The sequence below is a fragment of the Rousettus aegyptiacus genome, unplaced genomic scaffold, assembly GCF_014176215.1.
Source record: "Rousettus aegyptiacus isolate mRouAeg1 unplaced genomic scaffold, mRouAeg1.p scaffold_m13_p_6, whole genome shotgun sequence".
Classification (NCBI taxonomy): domain Eukaryota; kingdom Metazoa; phylum Chordata; class Mammalia; order Chiroptera; family Pteropodidae; genus Rousettus; species Rousettus aegyptiacus.
This window is the reverse complement of record NW_023416309.1, coordinates 84384506-84404732: the sequence shown is the minus strand read 5'-3', so window position 1 is coordinate 84404732 and position 20227 is coordinate 84384506. Positions and strand designations below refer to the sequence as shown.

The 20227-nt window shown below is 45.4% G+C and overlaps 1 pseudogene; it reads left to right on the top strand.

Annotated features, from left to right (window-relative positions):
• Nucleotides 1-6080: 6080 nt before the first annotated feature.
• LOC107519954 lies at nt 6081-14389 on the top strand (annotated as a pseudogene).
• Nucleotides 14390-20227: the final 5838 nt, after the last annotated feature.

The window sequence follows — 20227 nt, the reverse complement described above, 5'->3', positions numbered from 1 at the left end:
AGAACTAAAAATAGAGATATGGCAGGAAGGGGTGCAGGTGGTGTGAAGGAGATAAATCCTCATCTATTCCAGTAGTAAGTCAATAGATTGTGTCTAAAATTGATGAATCAAGAAATATCAGCAGAAACATATTATTTGGAAAAATGGAGGTAAACATAAGAAGAGACATTTTAAAAAGTTAGACATGGCTCCTTAGGGGGAACAGAGCTGGGAGTAGGAAGTAGTTTAGCAGGATACTGTGTTTAAACTTGTGTTTATATTACTTTGAATAAAAATAGTTTTTTGTTTTTGTTTTTTTAAAGAAGACAGACACAGGTTAGATCGAAGAAAACAATAAAGATATCAAGGAGCCCTGGGACAGTCCCAACCTGGAATAGGACTTCTGGTCATGCTTTGACACCTAGGGACTGAACTCATTCAGTCCATATAGGAGCAGGGATTTGGGGACGTTGAAATGCCACAAATTTTCTTGCCAAGCCTTCTCTGTAATAAACTTCATCCCTCCCCTTCTTCCCCCTCAAAAATACAATTTCCAATAAATAGCAAGCTCATAAATAATATGGGGCACCGTGGCTCTTAATGAAACAGTGACAAATGTTGTATCTTCATGGGATCAGGAGAAATAACAAAGGGGAGCATGGGGAGGGGCCTGGAGCCCCAAGAGCTCATGAAATTTTATTAAAAATGCTTTGTTTCATGCGGCCCATTAAGGCGATTCTGTTGCAAAATAATTAAACATCATTCAGAGATGTCACTACTTTATTAAGAGGATGCAGAGCCTAAGCTTCTGTGGGTGGAGGGTGGTTTTCAGGTCTGCCTAAGAAAGTGGAAAATGGGCTGGCCTGGGTCTTCGCTCTGGCTCCCCTACTGGATAGGTGAATGGCCAGGAGGAGTCCCTGCTACTGCCTAAACACACACACACACACACACACACACACACACACACACACACCACACTCAGTCTCTTTATCTGTAAAATGGAAGAGTTGGATTGGATCTGCCATCCTAATCTGTTTAGAGTGGTAAACACATTTCTCTCCTTCCACAAAATATGTAGCCATACATACAATTTAAAAAATAATTTTAGAGGGTTCATGGCTTCCTGACACCCACCTGTAATCCTCTGAGATAGTGGTCCCCAACATTTTTGGCACTGGGTACCGGTGCTCCTATGAGAATCTCATGCCTGATGATCTGAGGTGGAGCTGAGGTCGTGATGCTAGCGCTGGGGAGCGGCTGCAAATCCAGATGAAGCTTGGCTCGCTGGCCCACTGCTCACTTCCTGCTATATGGCCCAGTTCCTAACAGGCCACAGTACCACCTTTCACCAAGCATTTGTTGGTGGTACATGCAGGCTCTCTTGACTTGCAGACGTCCGATTTAGAAACGTCCTGCATGATCAGTCGGATGGCCAGTGCTAGATGCAGCACTGTTTCCTTTCAGATCCACTTGGAGGAGACCAGCTTCTTAGGACTCCAAATCCCTGCCTTGAGTGGGGAAATCCTAGCCTTCCTTCTGAAGCTATAATGTGAAAGGGAGCTCTGTGTGGCTCAATCTCAGAGTTCCTGGGTTATCATCTGCAGGTCCCCCCATTATTCTATGCCCCAAACTCTCCCTGTGAGCTATGTAACAGCACATGTGAGCTCTGGAACTAGAAGCTCAGGTGGTACAGAGCCTCTGGAATTCAACTAAGCAAAGAATTTCCTCTATTCACAAGCAAATCTTTTCTCCCCGTCCGACTGGAAAGGCCCATATACCTTGTCCTTTGTCCCTGTACTGTGTCCAGGTCCACCTTTCTCCTGTGTATGCCTGCCTATTCAGCAACCCAACATGCCTCTCCTGGCCTCCCAGTCTATTGAGAGCACTTAGAAGGATAATAACCATCATTTCTTGAGCACCTACTGCATATTTGATGCTGAGTACAGTATTCCTGTCTCTACCATTACACAAGAGAGAACTGACACTTAGAGAGGTTAAGGCATGTGGCCAAGGACACACAGTTTGCAATGTCTGCAGTAGGCAGACTTATAAGATGGCCCCCCAGTGATCTCTGTTTGCTGGTATTTGCACCCTTGTGTAATCTCCCCTTCAGTGTGGGCTGGACCCAGTGACTTGATTATAATCAACAGAATATAGCAAAGGTAATAGGTTGTCACTTTTATGATTAAGTTACCAAAGCTTATGACTTCCTTCCTCTAGCAGACTATTTATTACACTCTTGGCTTGTACACTTTGATAAAGCAAGCTGCCATGTGGGATAGGCCCATATAGCAAGGCACTGAGATTCTCATTGTAATAGCCCACAAGAACCTGAATCCTGACAATAGGCACAAGAGCGAGCTTGGAAGTGGATTCTTCCCCAATCAGACTGTCAGATGAGACTGCAGACCCTGGGTTGACACCTTGATTGCAGCCTTGTGAGAAACCATAGCTTTCAGAGGACCCAACTATGCTGTACTCAGATTCCTGACCCAGAGAAACAGAGACAATATGTTGTTTTAAGCTGCTAAGTTTTGGAGTATTGTGCAGCAATAGATAACTGACATAATAGCCAGTTGGTATGAGAAGACAGGTCTGTCTTGTGCTAACATTCTGGGTTAATTCCATTGTACCAGGCTGCCTCTTTCCCACCTTTGCCCTTCAGCCTCTGGAGGAGCTATTGGCAGTTGGCAGGCTCTGTACCACCTCAGCTTCTAGTTCCAGAGCTCACATGTGCTGTTACATAGCTCGCCCCGGAGGCTGGAAGGATGATTAGTAGGAGAGCACTGGACCAAGAGCCAGGAGATTCAGTTCTCATCCTAGCTTTGTCCTAATGAGTCTCATGACCTGGGACTGGCTTTCAACTCTTCCGTCTCCATTTCTTTGTATAATCAAGGTTGTTGGGTGAGAATTTTGCTCAGTTTCACCCACCTGGCTCTTCTGAGTTAGAGATAGATTCTCTGGCTGCAGGAGGCCTTTTCAGGCAGCTGCTGCTCTAGGGTGTTTGTGACCTCAGTGGGGGGGGGGGCGGCGAGGAGGGGGGATTGAGGGTTGGACAGAAGCTGTGGGAAGCTGCTGTGTTTGCCTTTGGGGAGGGGTAGTTGTGACTTGAGTCCCTGGTGAGAGTGCCACCTTGGCCCTTGAAATTCCTATCCAACCACCATTTCATGAGGTCTTTCAGTGATGTTTGGGTGAGGGAAGGCCCTCTGGAGTAGAGGCTTTGTTCCCAGAGCAAAGGGCAAGGATGGTAGGAGTGTGTGTGTGTGTGTGTGTGTGTGTGTGTGTGTGTGTGTTGAAAGGGGTGCTAACTCACTGAGTTTCTGTAGGGGACATTTATTATTCACAGGGGGATGTGGTAAATGGGGGCCCATTCTCCCTATTTCAGTTCTTTGGCCCTGGGGTGATTTATGTAGCTGCATTGATGGTCCTGGGAGGCTAAAACAGAAAAGTTATTTAACTTTCTTTCTCTTCTTCCCTTGTCCTTTTCCCTGTTTAGGCAGGGGCAGGGGTGAGACAAGTTCTTTTCCATCTTCTGTAAATTACAACTGCAGATGCTCACATAGGCTTCTCTATTGTTCTTGAGCTGCATAAAGTCCTTGGGGTTCAGAGAGACCTTGAAATGCTCTAAGGAGGCAGAAATGCAGAGGGCTTAAGAGTGCAGGCTTAGAGGCAGACCACTGAGTTTAAATCCTGGTTCTACCACTTACTGTCTATGTGACCTCAGGCAAGTTACTTAACCTCTCTGAGCCTCAGTTTCCTCATTCTCCAAAATGAGAGCCTTATCTCATAGAATTGTTTTAAGTGCTGAATGTGACAGAGTATGTAAGGAGCACAGCATAGTGATGTCACATAGCAAGCAGTCACTAAATGGTGGTGATGATGACTATTCATGGTCTGGAAATGTGACTAGCTTTAGTCTGCTGAACTTTAACTCTGCTTCTTTGTGTTACCAGCTGCATTCTGTTTAGTTCTGTTGGTCCTCTGAAAGTTTCACTTTGGTTCTAATTTGAACTTGTTTTCCTGTTGCTTCTTGAAGGTGTCTTTCCGTCTTTTTTGGAGGCAGCAGAGATGGGAGGAAGAAGAAGGGGAAAGAGTAGAGAGTATATGCTGGAACCCATAGCTAGGCGGCCTGGCTTCCAAAGGCAATCTTTTCATATTTATTATAATTCATCAATAGCTTTCACTTTCATCACCTCCTTTTTAACCCAACTGTAGAATTAGGGTTATCAACACATGTAAAAGTTTATTCTCACTTGACAGAAGAGAAAAACCAAGACTCAGGGAGATAAAGTGGCTTGCGTAGGGTCACATGGCTAGAAAGAAGTAGAGCTGAATTCAAATCCTGGTATTTGGGTTCCTATCCAGGATCTTTACCATTTTCCCAGGGCTTTGGGCTCCAGGTAACCCTGGGTGGGTTCCCCATTCAGGTCTTCAATTCTCTTGCATGAAAACAAGGTGCTGAGCCCAGGTCATCTCTGATGACCCTTCTGGCCTGGGCTTCTTGTCCTGGGTTGGAGCTCAGGTCTGTCTGGTCCTAAGATGGGAGGAACAAATTTCTCAAACTCTGGCTCAGTTGCTGATGGAAAATTTCTCCCTTAGCTTTGCTATGCCTTTTGGAGTCTTGGGCCCTGGAAGCTGAGTGTTATACTTAATTATTCAGAAACCTGTATATCCTTTGTAAGTAAGAAATCCACTTCAACAGGAGAGAAATATCTTAAATTGTTTATTCCTCTTTGCTTCAAATTTGGAGTGGGAAGCAGGTTGGAAAGTGTCTCCGGTTCCTGGAGGCAAATCACTGTTTGTTCACCGACCTTATCAGCTGTGTTAGGGGCAGGGTGACCCATGGGTCAAGGCCAGGGGAAGCAGCCTCATGACCCAGGTACCTGTTCTTCCATAAACCTGCTGAGTGTTTTTTGGAGAGCTGTCATCCCCTTAGAACTTCATTCAGCTTCCTCATCTGAAAAAGGGATTCACAGACACTTTACTCCATAAGAACAGTGAGGTTGTGAGAATCACTCAGGACCTGAGAGAATTCCTGAATTTGTGGAGTTAAATAATGATGGTGATGGGATTCATCTGGTCCCTTTTTTAACCTGGGGGCCAGGCAGGGAGGGGAATGTAGAGAGCAGAGGGAGAATGGATGGGTATTGCTCATCTCAGAAGTTTTCAGAGAAGCAGGATGCTCAACCACCCCTCCCGGGATTTCCTCTTGTGTGGGCTCTTAGGGAAGATTCCACACCATCCCTGTACAGGATCTTTGGGTGTAGATGGTAGGAAGTCACCTTTGACTCTCCAGGCCAGACAGAAAGTAAGGAGGAAAACACGTGCTTAACTCCATGTTGGTCACTGGGCTGTGGACTTTGCCTGAGTTTATCTATTCTCTTTCTGCAGCTTGCTGTGACATGGGCTATTTTGTCCATTTTACAGATAAAAATACAGGCTTAGCAAAAATGTCACTTGCACTGGGTCACATAGTGGCAAGTAGCTGAGCAAGGATGTGAATGAACTGAGGTATGTGTGCCCCCTAGTGACCTTTCCCATAACATCTTGGGATATCACCAGAAAAGTCAACTTTCCAGATGGAAATAACTTGAATGACATCCCAGAGCCCTGGCTCTCTGCATGGATGCAGCTCAGTCAGAGTTAGCTGATGGTCCTTGGCCAGTCTTCCTTTTTTTGATCCCTTGTCTTTACAATTGGACATGGGCCAGGTCATTGGTCTTGGAGTCAAAGCTCTTAAGAAGAGGGAAGAACATCCCCGGTGATGGTGGTCTGTGCATGTCACACAGCCTCTCATCATCATGTAAACATCTACCATACCTCTTCCTCTTTAGACCAGAAGACTTCTAGTTACTGTGGCCACTAGAGCTGGTGGATATGTCAGACGGGGCAAGACCAAACTCGGGAGACCAGTTAGATGACTACTGTATTTGTCCAGGCAGGTAACAACAGGGGATTGAGTTGGGGCTTGAGCAGGGAGGCAGATTCTGCTGGGTGCTCTGCCCATGCTCCCTTGGCACTCATCATTTCATTCATGTGGACCCGATGGCTGCTAACTGCCAGTTTGTAGTCCGAGGCTCACCGCAAGACTTTCTCCGGCTATGGAACTGGCTCAGCCATCTCAGCAGGACGAATCGACAACTTTCACTAGTGACCGACAAGAATTGGCGGATGTAAACCCCATCTCCCTCACTTGTAGGGTAGGATTGTGTTCTATACTGTCCCCAGAGGACTCCGGTTGCCCTCTGTTGTAGCCTGCTCATAGGACAATCCATATTGGCTTTGTTGCTTCTACTCTCGTAATGATTCTTCCTTGGGTTAACACATAAGGACTTCAGGCCTTGTCTCAGGACCTGCCCTGGGGGAGTCCAACCTAAGACACATAGCAATGAAGACAATGGGAGTTGTAGATGACCAGATCTAGATTTAGGCCACCATGTAATCACAGTATGATCTTAGGAAAATCACTCAGCCTTCTGAATATCAGTGCCCTCCTCTGTGAACTTGTGAAAATGCCATTGGGTTTTTGAGAATTAAATGAGCAAGTGCCCCTGATTCATGGTAGATGCAGAATAGATGGGAGCTCTTATGATTATGATCTAATTGTGAAAAATTGGAAAACAACCCAAATGTCTAATTATGAGCTTAATATCAGTGGGGATGGGGAGGAGGGGGTAGAAGGGGAGGTGGGGGTGGGAAGCTCTTTAAGACAAGTCAGAGAGAGCCAGATGTGAGAGTGGAGAAAGTTTAGATTCAGCTCCCACTGGCCTTCAGGAATGTTTGGCTCCAGGAGGGAGGTTCTTGATTTTTCAGAAATGGTGGTAAGGCTGGTGGGAGAACTGAGGTGCCACACTGGCTGATAGTCCTGAAGGAGTTTCCCATTACATGGTGAACATCTCTGGTCCCAGGGTTCTGGAGCCCCAAGGCTCAGGTTTGCCCAGCCCCTGAGTCAACCTGCCATGGACTTGAATCCCAACACTCAATTGAAGAACTTCATCTGATGGTTGTTCACTTTACCCTCCTTTGGTGCCCAAGCTTCACTGGAAAGTATTTATTAGATGTCAGTGTGATAAATGAAAAGTCATATTTTACTGTGAATTATCCTCAGCCCATGTGAAGCTAGATCTATAGCCTGGAGAGTTATTAAGTGCTTACCACGAAATGGTATAAAAACCTCATCATTTTCCCCAAGGGCCTCTCCCACCAGGGAATGGGGAAAGAAGGGGCCTGGGGAGAGAAGGAGCAGCTGCCTCATTTGTGGGAAGGGGGCAGGACAGGACGGCTGAGGCCACTCAGATTGCTCTGTTCAGGGAAGACACCTGGGGTGGGATCCTGGGATTCCTGGCTTCCCGTTTTTGGCTGTGACCTTGGGCAAGGTTCTGGGAGGACTCAGTTTCCCTGTCTGCAGACAAGTGGGCGTGGTCAGTGGTGGGTTTGGAGGTGGTTAGCCACAGTCACATTTGATATAGCTGATAACATAAAGTATAGTACTGTCATGAAATAAAACCTATGACAAAATGAGTCTGATTCACATTTCATGGAACTGCTGAATTAATTGTAGGATATAGAGAGGGTATATAGTTTAATTTTTTTTTTTTTTTTGTCTGATTAGGAACCCCTCTGTATCAGCCAGGACCCAGCAGGAAATAGATGATACACTCACATTTGGATAATTCCAGGAGGTTTCTAATAAAGGAACAATTTACAGAGGTGTAGGCAGGGTATAGGGAAACCACGAGGGCCAGTGTAGTACCTCAGGGTAGTAACAGCTATTCATTCCCTGACTATACCTCTCCTTGGGCTGCGAAGGGTGAGAGAAGGGAGCAGAAACCGGACGCTGAGGTAGTTGGGGGCCGTGTGGTGCCGGCTGCTCCAAGGGGATCTGTGACCTTCTGTCCAGGTATTTTGAGGCTCAAGGTGGCCCTGCAAGGAGGGACCTGGGAAATAAGTACCTCTCCTCTCTCCCATGCCCTACCAGGTCTTCCACTGGCCAGACCCAACCAGAAGTCAGGGGGACTTGGAGCCTATGATGCCTTGTCTATGCTGGCTAGCCTCCAGGGGCGAGAGCAGGGTGAAGGTGGAGAGTGTATCTCAGAGGCAAAGGAAGGGGCACAGCCAGCCCTCCCTCTTGTCTGCATCTGCTTGAATATTTCTAGATGGGGAGCTTGTGGCCTCCCTGAGCAAAAGATCCCACTGTTGGGCAGCCCCAATTACCAGAGAATTCTTCCTTTGAGCAAGCGCAAGTCTGCTTCCCTATAAATCCTCCCCCACTTAACAACAAATAGAATAGTTAGTAGGCTGCATATCAAAGGTAATGACTGCATTATTATCAGTTGTTCACTTTGCATGACCTACCCATGTTTTTATAGCTTTTACTCTTTATCTTTGTTGATTCTCCTGTATCTACGAGCAGCAACGATGTTTCCCCTAATTCCCTGCGCTGTTATATGCTCACCGAATATCTGTGGTGTCACCTTGATGCACTCGCTGAAAGACTAATAGAATGAGTGTGATATTTCAATTTGCAAAGTTCCCTTTGATCTTGTGACCTTCTGCTTCCCTGTATACGTTCTCTCCTCGTGGGCCCTCAACCTGAGTGGCATGTCCAGCAGAGCACACCACACATACCCACTTCTACCGAAGTAGAGGGCGCACAAGGGCAGGGGACCTTTTTTAGAGCCTGGAATCCCTGCTGGGCACACCTGCAGAAAAAGTGTCCTTCAGACACTAGTCTGTGAGGACTGGGGAAAGGCAAGGTGAACGCCTTCACCAATTTCTTTTTCAGCCTGACATCCTCTTCCCAGCCACTGCCTCTAAAACCCTACTTTCATTAACTCAGAATGGGAGGGACCTCAGAAGTCTGATTCTCTTTCTGGCGCATAATCTTTGAGAACAGGATGGTGGCCTGGTTTCCATTTGAAAACCTCCAGGGTCAGAAAGCTCACTACCTTTAAAGGTAATGCCTGTTATTGTAGAAGAATTAGAATATATAGGTAAGTGTAAAGAAAATAAAAGTCACCCACAATCTACTGCCTGAAGATAACCACTGTTGAAATTTTGGATGTATATTCTTCCAGACTTATATAAAGATATTCCGTGCCTCCCCCAATGGCATCATATACATATTATACATATTATTTTGCAACTGGCCTTTTCACTAGAAATATATGTGAACATTTTTCTATGTCAAAAAGTATCCTCCCTGCTCTTTCGTCTTGGCTGCGGACGTGCCAGCCAGACTGAAGAAGACTCGGAAACTTCAGGGCCACGTGAGCCATGGCCATGGCTGCATCGGCAAGCACCGGAAGCACCCAGGAGGCCGAGGTAATGCTGGTGGCCTGTATCCCCACGGGATCAACTTCGACAAATATCACCCAGGTTACTTTGGGAAAGTTGGTATGAGGCATTAGCACTTAAAGAGGAACCAGAGCTTCTGCCCAACTGTCAACTTTGATAAACTGTGGACCTTGGTCAGTGAGCAGATACAGGTAAATGCTGCCCAAAACAAGACAGGAACTGTGCCTACCATTGACGTGGTGAGTTCTAAGGGGAGGGAAAACTCCCAAAGCAGCCTGTCATCATGAAAGCCACATTCTTCAGCAGAAGAGCTCAGGAGAAGGTTAAGGGTGGTGGGGTGGCGGGGCTGTGTTCTGGTATCTTGAAACCACATGGAAGGAAGTTCATTAAATGCTCACAAGTGTTAAAAAAAAAAAAACATCCTCCCCAACATTGCAGTTTATGGCTGCACAGTGTTCTGTGTGTGCCTGGGTCGCGATTGGGGTTTTAATTCTTAGGGTGCTGGGGGTACAGTGTGGCACTTGCCCTCCCCTCCCACATGTGTGCAGTATGTGCTCCTTCATCCCTCCTCCCTGGTCTGCTGGCAACTGCCATGCTATTCCCTGGGTTTTCCATTTTGCCCCATTTCTAGAAGCTTAGCCAGGATTTGGTTTGGGAAGTTTTTATTCTCCGTACCTCTTCTCTTCTACTTTGGGTATATAGCCTTGCAGACTTATGTAAAGATGTTCCCCTGCCTTTTCCCTTGAAATATATACTTGGCAACCTACATTTTCACCTGAAATGTACACTTTGCCCCTCATCCTTCTTGCACTCTCCATTAGTTCAGAGGCTGGCCTAGGTTCTGATGCTCTTCTGAGGCTGCGGTTGGTGTTTTGGCAGAGAACAGGGATCAAGTGCTGTTGGAATTTTCAGTTACTAGCTTTCTTATTCCCCTTTTCCTAAATGTTTTTGAGTCCAAATTGCCCCAGTCTTTCAAAGGCTCCGGTCAGAAGCCACCTTGTCCAGCAAACCTTCCAACCCCTGAATACCCACTGTATTTTGTCTTTACTCTTATCCTGGCTCTGCTACTTACTAGTTGTGTGACCTTGAGCTAATTACTGAGCCTCTCTGAGTCTCACTTTCTTCATCTGTAAAATAGGGATAATACTAGTATCTATCTTATAGGGTTTTGCTTGGTAAACAAGTAAGTACTTTATACCCGTTAACTATTATTATTATTATCTTAACTTCTCTGCTAGACTGCAGCCACCCTGAGAGCAGAACCTGTGTCTTTCTTAGTCATCTCATGGTCTCACCTGTGCTTTCCATTCCCAGGACCTAATTCAGGGACTGGCTCCTAGTTAGCATGCATCATTTGTTGCATAAATAAATCTGAATGCAAATCTCAAGTTGCAGACAAAGAAGCTGATGCCCAGAGAGGGCTCTGACTTACCAGGATCATATAGCAAGTTGGTGGTGGAGCACAGGAGTCCAGCCTTTCAGGCCACTGCCCTTCCCATCAAATCTCTGCCTGGTTGGTCTCTGCCCTGACTAATCCTATCTCCTTCCAAGAGTGGTTAGCTGTGTAAAGAACTATTTAAGAATATTGTTTGAAGCATCTAGTGGCTAGAGAACTCCTTCTAAGAGCTTAACTCTGTGGTCCCAGGGGGCTAGGTACCTCTCCCTACCCCAGCATTCCCCAATTCCCAGGATCCTTAAATCTCTAGTCCTCCCCTTCTCTCAGTCCTCTACAGGCATGGGAATGGGATGGAACCCTTGCCCCCTCCCCCAGCTCCAGTTCCCTGGCATTCCCTTTTGCCTCTGCACCTGTTTCCTGGCGGCTAAGGGCTATCATTAGGGGATGCAATTAGACTATACACTTCATTACTCAGGGTGGTCATGAGTCAAGCAGCTGGGGGTGCCAGGAGCCCAAAAAGGGCACAGTATGGCTTGGCAGAGCTGGGGCAGCAGGGAGAGACTATGCTGCCTGGCCCAGGTTCCTAAACTTCCTGGAGGAAGCTTGAGCTGTCTTACTGCTGGCCTAGCAGATGTCTGTCTGGCTCAGAGCTGAGGAGAGCAAGGGGTGGCTGGATTCTGAGAGCCTCCTGGGGCAGAGCAGGCAGTGTCTGGTGGGAGAGGGGCAGGGGCCTAGTTCAGCATATTTTGGGTAATGACTGCTTATTTAGTTTCTCGAAGAGGAGCCCCAGCCAGGCTGTTTCCTGGGGTTTCTGAGCCCGAGGCCAGAGGCCCCCATCAGTGGAATTGTCCCATGGAAAGAACATGTGCTCTGGAATTTGAGTCTTGGCCTTTTGGCTCTGACATTTTTCTTGATCTTGGGCGGGTCATTTGACCTCTCTGACTCTCAGTTTTTTCATCGATAAATTACTACTGACTTCACAGGGCTGTGGCTATTAAATACAGTTATTTATGTGCTTAGCAAAACCTCAGCAAACCTTAATTTCCTCCCACATCCTTTTTACTTTTGGCCACTTCCCTTCTCAACAGAAGGCCCAAAGAAAGTCATGAAGGCTGAATCCTCAGGCCCTTGTCTATACCCTCCTCAGCAAGGTTTTCCTAGCCACACACTCCTCTGAGCCAGAATAGGGTCCAAGAGCTCAACTGCCTTTGCTCCAGCTCTCTGGCCACACTTCCCTCAGGGGCCAGGCTGCTGTCCTCTTGCTTATTCTCTCGCAGAATTACAGGTTCCTCCCTGAAGCAAAAGCCCATCCTGGGGAGAGGGGTGGCTTCCTTCTGGGCCTTGGGAAGACCAGACTAATATCCTGAGGTGGAGAAAAGGCTCTGAGATGAGTCTTCCTAGCCCAGGTCCTCTTCTGACCAAGACACGCAGATGTGATCAGTGCTTAGGTGACCAAGGTCCTCCCTCTATAGATAGAAAGAGTTGGGGTCCAGAGAGGGCAGTAGCCTGTCCAGGGTCAAACAGTGCAGAGATGGCTGAGCTGGGACCTGGAACTAGTTTTCTCAACTACCAGTCAGAAGCCCCTACTGCTTCTTCATCAAGCATACTGTGTGTGTCTCCTGCTGCTCTCCAAACCCTCGGATGGTTGGGAAGTGGGCTCTTAGCCTAAAGCTTGACGCCTTGGTTTAGGAGATTTGATATTCAGTACTATGGACTGAAGTGAGTTTGGGGCCTATGAGGGCCACCAGATTCAGGGCTGATGGCTTTTCAAAAGTGGTAGAGGATTTCTTGGGAGTCCTTGAGGCCTTTCTTCACTGGAGAACTTTAAGTGCTTTCTAGGTTCAGAGCGCCGGAGGTAGGGTGGGGAAGGGGAAGGTAGGCGTTTGGGGAGGAGAATGCTCAGTGATTCCCAAGTCCAATAGAGCCTGGCTGATATTACAGTATCTCATTCGGTGTTTCATTCTAGTTCAGAAACCACGACAAATGGCCCCACTTCCTTTGCCTCTGTCCCAGTTGGGAAAGCAGAGTTTTCCGGGGCATAGACTTAGCCTAATCCCCTACCTGCCTGCCAGCTTCAGGCTGGGATGGGTGTGTTCTACTTGTCCATCTCCATCCTGGGAGCGACTAGCATTAACCTTTTTTACATAGCAGGCCTAGAGCAAGACACCCTATAAGAAGACTTAGCATGTACTAAAAGCATATATATATATATAAAAAGATATTTAGCCCTGATGAACTTGTATAACATGGCAGCTTTGTGCTTTAGAGTTCAGTGCTGTTTTTATTTTGAATCACATGTGGTGGGTGCAGGTAGGACAGTGCCACTGTCTTTTCAGCACTTGGTGCTTTCAAAGGCCTCACTCTGGCTCTAAACCCATCCATTTGAGGATCATTTGAAAGCTATGGACCCTCTTTCCAGAAAACTGAAGGTACATATAAACATTTCGCACATACTTTCAGACTTCATGATGTCTTCCCTTGTTTAGAACACTTGCTTTAGATGACACAGTCACATGGCTCCCCCTGCTTTCTAAAGTAGGGTGAATTGACAGGCTAAAGGGTCAGAGTTGAGTGAGAGGCATGTTTTCTGTCTGTAGGAGTGCCTGGATTGATGGAAGAGATGTGTTCTGCTTTGGGGGAGCTCCTGGTCTGATGATGGAGGGGATCGACACTCTAGGACTTCCTGGGCTAGTGTTCATGGAATGAAGATTATAAATAAACAATTAAAAAATGACCTAAACTTATTGGGGGCTGAGAAAGGGCCGGAGCTTGAGTCGAAGGGCTGGGAAATAGATGAGCATAATCTGGGAAACCTTCCTGGAGAAGGGGTTGAGGCTGATTCAAAGAGAGTTAAGATGTAGGGAAGTCAAAAGGAGGTGGTTAGATGCTTGTGTTTCAGCGTGCATGCCTAGGTGTTGGTGCCAAACCCCAATCCAGCTGAGTTGCAAAAAAGGGCATGATGCACCAACACACCTGCCCTGATTTACAGGGTTCACCTTTAGGAACATCTGCTTGTTTTCTCCCCTGACAAAGGAAAACAATTTCAAACATAAATCCTGGAATGGCTTGGATGGATTTTTCCACTCCCCTCTCCCATTGCAGGGCCCGAGGGCATAGGAAAGGTGTTGTCTTGCGTTTATCACAGCCGAGCAGAGCTTGGGGGTGGCAGGCCTGACAGCCTGGTCATGTGGAGGTGATATACGGAGGTTCGAGAGAGGGCCCCAGAGAGGAAACTTGGCATTTGTCCTTCAAACACAAGTCATGCTCTTTATTTATTTATTCACGGCGTGGGGATAGCTGGCTTGCAAACTCTGCTTTGGGGGCATGAAGCAGAGGCACCAGGAGAGGGGATGGCTGGGGGTCTGCTCACCTGGTCATCCCCAAGAAGAAGCAGCCAATGGCCCCCTGGTGGGTGAGGCCTTGATGGCCAAGCAGACAGGCGACCCATTTTCCTGTTGTTTTTTTGTTTTTTGTTTTTTGGTGTTTTCTTTTTTTCTTTTTCTTTTCTTTTCTCTTTCTTTTTCTTTTTCTTTTCTTTTTTTTTTCTTATTTTGTAGGATTGTTCTGTAGCTTTAGCTTTAAGATTCCCATGACTCTGGAATTCTCTGTTGCATTAGACTCATGATTCATGCTAGGGTTGCTTATTTAAGATTGGAACAATCAAGAATTGTTCCCTAACTCAAGGAATTTGTGATTTTTTTAAAAAAGTGAATCATGAATTTGGTAGGATCCTTTCACCCTGTAGAGATGAGAAAGGTGCAACACCTTTCTCACATTGTGGAGTTCCCTCCAGGAGAAGGAAAGGGGGAAATCTCTCGGGGTGTAAATCTGCAACTGGGAAGGAGGAAAACCCAATTGTTCTTAATTCTTTAATAGTCTCTTGATAGAGGAGCCCCGGAGTAAAACCACTACCCAAACACTTTCTTCTCAGTTTCTTAAATTCATTGCATGATTCTTCTATCATTAGACCCATTTTCTTCTTTGTAACTTACCAAGTGAGAACTCCATTTTGAGTACCTGAACATGTCTGGTCTCTCAACACTCTACCCGCTGTTGAGACTGCTTATAAATTTCTGTGATTTTAAGCTCCCCACTTGAAGGGTCATGGGGAGCACAGTGAAGGCACTTTGGGAGGATTACTCATCTCATTGTTGAGCTGCTTCATTGTTAGAAAGTCCATTCTCTTTTGCTATAGTATACTTCTCAGTACTGTGAAGCAGTTACCTCCTAAATTTATTTTTTTTATAAAATCACTTGAATACTTTTGGGGAAATAACTATATGAGGCAAGAGAGACAGAGTTATTCTTTGTAACCATAGCCTGAAAATCTTAATGGCATAACACGACTAAGGTGTACCTCTTACCTCTACAAAGTCTGCTAGGTGTGTCCTCCAAGTGGCAATTTGGCAACCTGGGCTGCTTCCATCTCAGCTCAATTCCACTATCTTACCACAAGGCCTTCGTGGTCACAATACAGGAAAAGACTGCAGGGTGGTCACATACTAGCTCTTCTGTGCTTTGCCCTGGAAGTCATACTCATCACTTCCGCCCACAGCCTGTTGGCTAGAACTAGCTATATGGCCTCATTTAACTGCATGGAAATTGGGAAGTGTGGGGTTCCAGATGGAATGTTTGGTTAACACCACTATCCCTGCCAGTCTCCCCCCATACTTCTGCACCCTCAGGCAGCCTGTGATGCCCCAAGGGGACTGAGGCAGAACTGCCTGGGGAACTCAAGGAGAACGAACCATGTAATAATCAAATTGAAAATCAAAAATCAAAATATAATAAGGTAGGCAGGAGCTGGAAGGACCCTAGAGAGCATCTAGACTTACCTCCTCCTCGCCTTCATTTTATAGATGATTAAAATGCAGCCCAGAGATGTTCAGAGGGGAAGTCATGGTCACACAGCAAGATATAGGCAGGGCTGACCCCAGCCATGGTTCCCAGGGCCTCCTAGTTCAGCACTCCCATCCTTACACCCTTCATAGCCTAATCCAATGGGGCAGCTTGGGAGGGTAGGTAAGAGCCTGGGAGTACCCTGGAGCTGTGCAGCTTGGGGTCTTAGTGCCCTTTCCTGGCCAGCCTCGAATGCCTGACTCCATTTTCCTGGGCATGGTAGCCAATTAGTCAGCATGCACCATTATGCCTCAATAACAACAACTCTAGATGCAGCCAACACGGGCGTCATGTAGCAGCTGCGATGGACGGCAGCAATTGTAATTAGCAGAGAAAACGGAGGACAAATGTGAGGCTTTTATAGTCAAGCAAACCTCAAAATTGAAATAACTCTGCTAATTGCGCTTCATGTGCTTATTAACATGACTTCAGTTAGTAAATAATGCTCCCCTCTGCAAATCTCTCTTCCCGCTGTCTTTGGGGGCCGGCAATAAGAATGAAAACAGCTAACTCATTTATCGATTACCTGCTTTGTGCCAGACACAATTCTAACTGCTTTATGTATTAGCTCATTCGATTCTCTTGACCGTAAGGAAACTGAGGCACTGGATGGCAGGATTTCTTGCCCAAGGTCCTGCAGCAGTAGTAGAGCAAGCGGTCTGGCTTGGAGGCTCTTAACCACTGTGCTTTGAGAATAAAGCCAGGTCTTCCTTTAAGGCTGGAGATCCTGGCATCTTGGAGATCTGTGGGGAATGTGGAGAGAATTTTAGGAGGGCAGGGTCTGTGAACTTGGATGTGAAAAGTTACATCTTTATGTTCACTAACCTTTAACTGCAATTGAGTATTTCCCTTATTATAAATGTGGTCAACAAATGACAGTAGAATTAGCAGTACTTGGGATTTGTCACTAATAGAAACCATAGACATTTTCATATTATGTTATAGTTGTTTAATATCTTGAAAACAACTTTTTTCTCAGCACTATTTCCTGCCACTAGATCTTGTCATTTAATGCATTGATAAAGAGGTGCATATATTATTATAGCACACATTTATTCAAAAAAATCTTTTGATAATAACTACTTTGCTGTAAATGGTTTCCTTTGCAATTCTACATACAGATGCTCCTCAACTTAAAATAGGGTTATGTCCCTAAAATCCATTGTAAATCGAAAATATTGTAAGTCAGCATGTGTCACATACTGAGCATCACAGCTTAGCCTAGCCTACCTTAAAAATGCTCAGAACACTTAATATTAGCCTATAGTTGGGCAAAATCATCTAACAGAATGAATACACTGTAGAGTATGAGTTATTTACCCTTATGATCACATGGTTGACTGGGAGCTGCTATTCACAAGAGATTCGTATTCAATATCCCTAGCTTGGGAAAAGAGCAAAATTCAAAATTTCAAGTACGGTTTCTACTGAACATGTGTTGTTTTCACACCATAATAAAGCCAAAAAATCATAAGTTGAACCATCATAAGCCAGGGACTGGCCATACTTTATTTTATGCTTTTGAAGGCAGGATCCCATAAGCTTCTCCAGACGGTTAAAGGCAGCCACAGCACAAAAAGGTCATGAACTCCTCTGAGAGGGTCTCTCTGAGCCTCATCCGCTCATCCCTGAAACCATTTTACCTGAAAGTGAGTGAGTGAGGCCCTGGTTGATAATCTTCCCACTTTAAATGGAGCTACTGGCAATTCCTCGAGTGTGCCAAGTGCTCTCTCTGTCGTACATCTTCCCTCGTACTGCTCCCCCTGCCCGACCTGTTCATCTCCACCCCGACCCCATCACCTGTTCCTTTGGTTTGTTCCACGCAGCTGAAGCGCAGCCTCTTCCTCCCTCTGAGGAGGCTTCCCTAGTCCTCCTGGCTGGGTTCTGTGGGCCTCCTTTGTGCTTCTCCAAGGTAAGCTCCAGGGTGGTAATTATCACATTAGATTGACTTGAAAAACAAGTTAACTATGATGGAGCACTTTGGAGAGGCAGGCTTTTGGAACACCTAAGTGGTGGCCAGAGGCTTGGTTTTGGGGTACCTAGGCATCTGTTCTGCTTTCTCCATTGGATGAAGATGTGGCCCTATTAGCGCTGGATTAGTTTTTAAAAGAATCTAGAGAGGATTCTTGGAAACATGGCATAGTGAGAGACATCATCAGATCTCTCCCCTTGAAGCAACAATAAGCTGAACATCTAAAATCAAACAAAAACTAGCATGTCTGAGCGTGGGATCTGCGCATAAGAACTACCACAGGTCAGAACCCTGGGTGCTGGGTGGTACACTGGTAGAAATAAAGAAGCTGCCTCTCGCAGCCTCCAGAGCTCCCTGTAGGAGGAGGGGGAGGGGAGAAGGAGCAGTGATTTCCCTGAACAGCCCTGCCTGGGAAAGCTGTGAGCTCCACACAGCAGGCTGGTGGCAAGCAGGGCCATCATCAGGGCAGAAGGCAGAGAAGCAGGATGGCAGAAAAACAACAGTTGATTTTCACCTGCCGCGGTTGCAAAACCAAGGATGAGCTGCAGCCCCAAACCCCAACCCATGGGGGCACCTTCCCCCATACCATCTAAGACTGAACACCACGGAGCCCCAGGGGAATCTGAGCAAATGCTGTGGAGACTGTTGCTAACACTGATGGGGACCGCAACTGAGGGTAGTGAGCGTGATTAAATATCACGAGAAAATAAAAAAGGCATTATTGGGCTTTATATAAAGCAGGGATCCAAGAGGCTTACACGCCACCTACTGGAAACCAAAGTAAAAACTCTTTCTTTGCAGGAGGCTAAAGAGAGACTTTTATATAATAAATCTTTCTGGAAAACAAGCAGGATACACTTCCATTAATGCCCAGGCAGAGAAATAGTTCATTAAACACCATGAACAACCAAGGTGACAAGACATCTCAGAAAGAAAGAGAAAAATCTCCAGAAAATAAGCTTATAGACATAAAAACGTGTGACTTAAATGACAGAGAATTTAGGAAGGTGCTTCTGAAAAAAATCAGTGAGTTCCGAAACGAGTCATATCAACAATTTCAGGAATTGAAAAGACAACTAGATGAGCAGAATGAATTCTTTAGCAAGGAGATCGAGACTCTCAGAACAGAATAGATCTTCTGGAGATAATGGACACGCTGCAAGAGTTGAGGAATGAAATAGCAAGCTCGGGAATTAGAGTCGACTAAGTGGAGGAAAGGATTGGTGACATCAAAGACAGAAATCTAGAAACAAATCGGAAGTAGGAAGAGAGAATCCGAAGAATGAAAAATAATGAAAAATACAAGAATTAGCTGGTACTATCAAGAGAGGAAACAAGAATAATGGGCATTACCAAGGCAAGGAAAAGGAGCAGGGACTAGAAAGCATTTTCAGACAGATAGTGGACGAGAATTTCCCAAATCTAAGGAATGAGCTGGAGCTTGGAATTCAAGAAGTCAAAAGAACACCCAATTCTCTCGACCCAAAAAGGCCTTCACCAAGACACATTGTATTAAAGTTATCAAAAATCAATGACAAAGATAGAATTCTCCAGGCAGCCAGGGAGAAGAAAACGGTAATTTATAAAAGAAAGCCCATTACGTTATCATCAGACTTCTCAGCACAGACCTTACAAGCCAGAAAGGAATGGAATCAAATATTTAAACTATTAAGTGAAAGGAACTATCGGCCTAGAATAATGTATCCAGCTAAGTTCTTTATATATGAAGGAGAAATTAAGACCTTTTTAGACATGTAAAAATTGAGGGAATTCTCCACTATGAGGCCTGCACTACAGGAAATACTGAAAGGGGTCAGCTCACTTAAAACAAAATAACAACAACAACAATAAATATATAATTAGGAGTAAAGTGACTATCAGGAAAATAGAAGCAGTGGAATGCAACCCTTACTAAGAACAGGGCATGTTAAGCTTAAATAATGAAAGGAGAATTGCTATAGCAAGATAATAATGAATGTTCAGCATACATAGGGACAAATTGAGATAACAATGATTGAAAAGGGGAGGATTCAAAGATCCAGATTCACAAAGGGGAATGGAGATAAGGCACACACAGAAGAAGATGGATGACTGTATATATATAACTATCCTTTTCATATTTGTAATGGTAACCATACACTAAAGATTCAGAACTGAAGTATGTAACATAAAACAAGAATCAGAGGCAAAACCCACAAAAGCCAACCAAAATAAAGAAAACAGAAACACAAGGACAAGGAAGCAATGGAAACACCGAGCTACCAGAAAGCAAAAGATAAAATGGCTATAAGAAGACCTCATATTTCAATAATCACCCTAAATATAAATGGACTGGACTCACCAATAAAAGGAAAGGCACAGAGTTGCAGAATGGATCAAAAAACAAAACTCAGCCATATGCTGCCTCCAGGAGACACATCTCAGCACCAAAGACAAAGATAACTCAAAGTGAAAGGGTGCAAAATGACATTTCAAGCAAATGGCATTTTGAGAAAAGCAGGAGTAGCGGTACTAATATCGGATGAAATAGACTTCAAAATAAAAAAGGGAAAGAAAGATACTGAGGGACACTTCATAATGATAAAGAGAATCATGCACCAAAAGACATAACACTTATTAATATCTATGTTCCCAATCAGGGAGCCCCAAAATATGTAAAGCAATTACTAACAGAACTAAAGGGA